The sequence below is a fragment of the Nerophis ophidion genome, linkage group LG15, assembly GCF_033978795.1.
Source record: "Nerophis ophidion isolate RoL-2023_Sa linkage group LG15, RoL_Noph_v1.0, whole genome shotgun sequence".
NCBI lineage: Eukaryota > Metazoa > Chordata > Actinopteri > Syngnathiformes > Syngnathidae > Nerophis > Nerophis ophidion.
Genome location: NC_084625.1, coordinates 5418249 through 5424572, shown reverse-complemented (window position 1 = coordinate 5424572; position 6324 = coordinate 5418249). Strand labels below are relative to the sequence as shown.

The 6324-nt window shown below is 42.2% G+C and overlaps 1 protein-coding gene across 2 annotated transcripts in view; it reads left to right on the top strand.

Moving 5' to 3' along the window:
* The window catches only part of vipr1b (vasoactive intestinal peptide receptor 1b), a 183731-nt gene that overhangs the window by 34930 nt on the left and 142477 nt on the right, over positions 1-6324 (top strand). The window lies entirely within an intron of this gene.

Genomic DNA, 6324 nt, shown 5'->3' with positions numbered 1-6324 from the left:
ATAGATGTCACTAGATGATACCATTAATTGATTAACGTTGACTTAAACAAGTTGAAAAACTTATTCGGGTGTCACCATTTTGTGGTCAATTGTACGGAATATGTATTGTACTGTGCAATCTGCAAAAAAAAAAGTCTCAATCAATCAATCAACGAAAGTCTAAATAAAAGAGGAGTCATAACCAATTTTCGCCAGAGCGTGGTGAGACTGTACAAGAGTACAGTCCAGACCTCTCTCCTCGATTGAGCTAAATTTAATTCTGTCTCCGTTTAATTCCTTGCTTCTTGTCTTGTTTAATAGAAGTCATCAGTGTTTGAACCTGACTGTTTACAAAAGACACCCTTTCATAAAAACGTCTTGAAAACAGGAAGTCCGTTTCAATGTTTGTATTCAAGTTGTACGGTCAACAAGTACTTATAAAGTCCTGCGGTAATGAATTAAAAAAAAGGTACTAAACTGCCTGGTAAAAACACCAGTACTTTATTTATGGACCGTGGTGACATTGCTGGGCATATGAGCACACACAAGCAGAAACAATGTGGAGACAGAATTTAGACTTGGGAAAACTTTCATAATCCACAAGGGAAATTGGGAGAATTGATGTATTTTGGCTTCAAAACGGACAAAGATGGTGAAGCTATAAACACTTTGCCAGCGGCTAACGTCTCTCCATAGTGTTTTAGGCCACAAATAAAAGTATTCCTATTGTAACATGTTGAATATTTTGATATATATATATATATATATATATATATACTTTAGACTGGACTCTCACGGTTATGTTAGATCCACTATGGATTGGACTTTCACAGTATCATGTTAGACCCGCTCGACATCCATTGCTTTCGGTCCCCTAGGGGAGGGGGGGTTGCCCACATATGCGGTCCTCTCCAAGGTTTTTCATAGTCAATCGATCAATCAATGTTTATTTATATAGCCCGAAATCCCAAATGTCTCAAAGGACTGCACAAATCATTACGACTACAACATCCTCGGAAGAACCCACAAAAGGGCAAGGAAAACTCACACCCAGTTGGCAGGGAGAATTCACATCCAGTGGGACGCCAGTGACAATGCGGACTATGAGAAACCTTGGAGAGGACCTCAGATGTGGGCAACCCCCCCCCCCCCCTCTAGGGGACCGAAAGCAATGGATGTCGAGCGGGTCTAACATGATACTGTGAAAGTTCAATCCATAGTGGCTCCATCACAGCCGCGAGAGTTCAGTTCAAGCGGATCCAAGACAGCAGCGAGAGTCCCGTCCACAGGAAACCATCTCAAGCGGAGGCGGATCAGCAGCGTAGAGATGTCCCCAACCGATACAGGCGAGCGGTCCATCCTGAGTCTCGACTCTGGACAGCCAGTACTTCATCCATGGTCATCGGACCGGACCCCCTCCACAAGGGAGGGGGGGACATAGGAGAAAGAAAAGAAGCGGCAGATCAACTGGTCTAAAAAGGAGGTCTATTTAAAGGCTAGAGTATACAGATGAGTTTTAAGGTGAGACTTAAATGCTTCTACTGAGGTAGCATCTCGAACTGTTACCGGGAGGGCATTCCAGAGTACTGGAGCCCGAACGGAAAACGCTCTATAGCCCGCAGACTTTTTATGGGCTCTAGAAATCACTAATAAGCCGGAGTCTTATTAGTGACTTATTAGTCATCATAGTCACGGTCACCGACGTCCCACTGGGGTGAGTTTTCCTTGCCCTTATGTGGGCTCTACCGAGGATGTCGTTGCGGTTTGTGTTGTAGTTTGTGCAGCCCTTTGAGACACTAGTGATTTAGGGCTATATAAATAAACATTGATTGATTGATTAATTGATTGATTGATACTCCTTTGTGTAGAAATCTTTATTTATAATTGAATCACATGTTTATTTTTCAACAAGTTTTTAGTTATTGTTATATCTTTACTTCCAAAAAGTTCAAGAAAGACGACTACAAATGAGCAATATTTTTGCACTGTTATACAATTTAATAAATCAGAAACTTCTTCATCTCTTTTTTTTCCACCAAAAATTATTTGTTGTGATTCAGAGGTACTTGAATTAAAAACATGTTCACAGGGGGGTACATCGCTGAAAAAAGGTTGAGAACCACTAAGCCAGGGGTAGGGAACCTATGGCTCTAGGGCCAGATGTGGCTCTTTTGATGACTACATATGGGTCGCAGATAATTATATTTATATAGCGCTTTTCTCTAGTGACTCAAAGCGCTTTACAAAGTGACACCCAATATCTAAGTTACATTTAAACCAGTGTGGGTGGCACTGGGGGCAGGTGTCTTGTAAAGTGTCTTGCCCAAGGACACAACGGTAGTGAGTAGGATGGCGGAAGCAGGAATCGAACCTGGAACCCTCAGGTTCCTAGCACGGTCACTCTCCTAACCGAGCTATGCCGAGTAACCGTGTAATGCTCTTCCATATCAGTAGGTGGCAGTCGGTAGCTAATTGCTTTGTAGATGTGGGAAACAGCGGGAGGCAGAGTGCAGGTAAAAAGGTGTCTAATGCTTAAACCAGGGGTAGGGAACCTATGGCTCTAGAGCCGGATGACTGCATATGGCTCAGATAAATCTTAGCTGACATTGCTTAACACTAGGGATGCACCGAAATGAAAATTTGTGGTTGAAGCCGAAGCCGAATACAATTTAAACGCTTGGCCGAAGACCGAATAATGAATGCAGTTTTTCACAATTTTTTAAATATTGCATAAATAGCCTAGAATAAATATATAGACTTGTTTTTCAAATAAAGTAATTTTTTATTGAATATTGACATTTTTTTAAATATTCCAGTAGTCTTTACTTTTCAAAAAAAGCACAACGTTTTTCATTTATATTAGGCCTTCAAACAAAACATGCATTCCAAAAAAAATAAATAAAGTGCATTAAAGTGGATAAACCCACAACAAATGAATTATTGTCCTTTTAGCAAAAGTCTGCTTAGCCACAGTAGATATGCTAATAATGTAAACAGAAGGCTCAAGTAAATCTCAATTAAGTGTGTGCTTGTAACCTCATACACTTATACAGGTAGCCTACACAACAGGCTAATAATGTAAACAGAGGCCCCACTAAATCTCAATAAGTGTGTGCTTGTAACCTCATACACTTATACAGGTACACAACATATCCCAACGTCACTGCACCTTGGTTGATTGCGTCACCGCCTCAAATAATTGCGTCACACGCCACTATTCGGCCTTGTTTTTAACTCATTCCACCTAAGGCCGAATGTGGCTTTTTTTGCCATATTCGGTTACCGATTAATCGGTGCATCCCTACTTAACACGATAAGTAATGAATAATTCCGCTGGTTTCAAAAATAACGTTCGAATTACAAAACATTCCCATGCATTTTAATCCGACCATCCGTTTTCTACCGCACCTGTTCAAGATGTCGCATTAATCGTAAGAAGTATTAGATTTATTATTGGTTAACTTTTAGAATAACAATGTTGTTAAAAGGCATAAGAGACTTATTATAGTCTACAAATGTTGGTCATACTTAAAAATGCACGAATTTAGTTGTATTCAGTGTTGAAAAATGTTATATGGCTCTTACGGAAATACATTTTGAAACATTTGGCTTTCATGGCTCTCTCAGCCAAAAAGGTTCCCGACCCCTGCACTAAGCCAGGGGTAGGGAACCTATGGCTCGCGAGCCAGATGTGGCTCTTTTGATGACTGCATCTGGCTCTCGGATAAATCTGAGCTGACATTGCTTAACACGATAAATAATGAATAATTCCACTTGTAATCACAGTGTTAAAAATAACGTTGAAAATATAAAATATTCTTAAGCATTTTTATTTTCAAGAAGTTGGTAAGAAGTAATTTCTTTATTATTGGTTAGTGTGGGGCTTGCCCTCCAGGGGGTTCTTCAGACCACCAAGCACTGATTGTAGTCAGCTGGAGGCGTGTCTTAAGGAAATTAAACAATGGATGTCCGCTAACTTTTTGCAACTCAACGCCAAAAAAACGGAAATGCTGATTATCGGTCCTGCTAGACACCGACCTCTATTTAATGATACAATTCTAACATTTGACAACCAAACAATTAAACAAGGCGACACGGTAAAAAATCTGGGTGTTATCTTTGACCCAACTCTCTCCTTTGAGGCACACATTAAAAGCGTTACTAAAACGGCCTTCTTTCATCTCCGTAATATCGCTAAAATTCGCTCCATTCTGTCCACTAAAGACGCTGAGATCATTATCCATGCGTTTGTTACGTCTCGTCTCGATTACTGCAACGTATTATTTTCGGGTCTCCCCATGTCCAGCATTAAAAGATTACAGTTGGTACAAAATGCGGCTGCTAAACTTTTGACAAGAACAAGAAAGTTTGATCACATTACGCCTGTACTGTATATACTTATATACATATATACATACATATATACACCTATACTGTATATACTTATATACATATATACCTATATATACACCTATACTGTATATACTTATATACATATATACCTATATATACACCTATACTGGCTCACATGCACTGGCTTCCTGTGCACTTAAGATGTGACTTTAAGGTTTTACTACTTACGTATAAAATACTACACGGTCTAGCTCCATCCTATCTTGCCGATTGTATTGTACCATATGTCCCGGCAAGAAATCTGCGGGCTATAGAGCGTTTTCATTTCGGGCTCCAGTACTCTGGAATGCCCTCCCGGTAAAAGTTCGAGATGCCACCTCAGTAGAAGCATTTAAGTCTCACCTTAAAACTCATTTGTATACTCTAGCCTTTAAATAGACTCCTTTTTTAGACCAGTTGATCTGCCGTTTCTTTTCTTTTTCTCCTATGTCCCACTCTCCCTTGTGGAGGGGGTCCGGTCCGATCCGGTGGCCATGTACTGCTTGCCTGTGTATCGGCTGGGGACATCTCTGCGCTGCTGATCCGCCTCCGCTTGGGATGGTTTCCTGCTGGCTCCGCTGTGAACGGGACTCTCGCTGCTGTGTTGGATCCGCTTTGGACTGGACTCTTGCGACTGTGTTGGATCCATTATGGATTGAACTTTCACAGTATCATGTTAGACCCGCTCGACATCCATTGCTTTCCTCCTCTCCAAGGTTCTCATAGTCATCATTGTCACCGACGTCCCACTGGGTGTGAGTTTTCCTTGCCCTTATGTGGGCCTACCGAGGATGTCGTAGTGGTTTGTGCAGCCCTTTGAGACACTAGTGATTTAGGGATATATAAGTAAACATTGATTGATTGATTGACTGACATGAGAGCCAGTTTCAGGGTTACAATATTGTTTTATTTTTCAATAAGTCCCTCAGTTGCTTTCCCAGCAATTGTCTTTTTTCTTTCGTTCTCGCTCGCGCTCTGGTTTCTAGCCCCAAGCCCGTCTCTCCCTCTAGCTGCTGCTTATAACATAGCGACAGGTGATCAGATAAAAAAAGGCCCAGGTGGACCGTCTACGCACCTGTCGCTGAATTCGAGGCCTGTCCTGGCAACACCCCTGCTTCGCTGCAGGCCCGCAGGCCACGCCCCCTCCACAGTTCGCTTCAGAATAACAATGTTATTACAAAGAATTGATTGATTGATTGATTGATTGATTGATTGATACTTGTATTAGTAGATTGCACAGTACAGTACATATTCCGTACAATTGACCACTAAATGGTAACACCCCAATAAGTTTTTCAACTTGTTTAAGTCGGGGTCCACGTTAATCAATTCAATAAGAGACCTCTCGAGAAATGTTGGTCTTTCTTAAAAATGCACGTGTGCTAAAAAAATATCATACGGCTCTTACGGAATTACATTTTAATCAATCATCAATCAATGTTTATTTATATAGCCCCAAATCACAAATGTCTCAAAGTACTGCACAAATCATTACGGCTACAACATCCTCGGAAGAACCCACAAAAGGGCAAGGAAAACTCACACCCAGTGGGCAGGGAGAATTCACACCCAGTGGGACGCCAGTGACAATGCTGACTATGAGAAACCTTGGAGAGGACCTCAGATGTGGGCAACCCCCCCCCCCCCCCTCTAGGGGACCGAAAGCAATGGATGTCGAGCGGGTCTAACATGATACTGTGAAAGTTCAATCCATAGTGGCTCCAACACAGCCGCGAGAGTTCAGTTCAAGCGGATCCAAGACAGCAGCGAGAGTCCCGTCCACAGGAAACCATCTCAAGCGGAGGCGGATCAGCAGCGTAGAGATGTCCCCAACCGATACAGGCGAGCGGTCCATCCTGGGTCCCGACGAGCGGTCCATCCTGGGTCTCGACTCTGGACAGCCAGTACTTCATTCATGGTCATCGGACCGGACCCCCTCCACAAGGGAAGGGG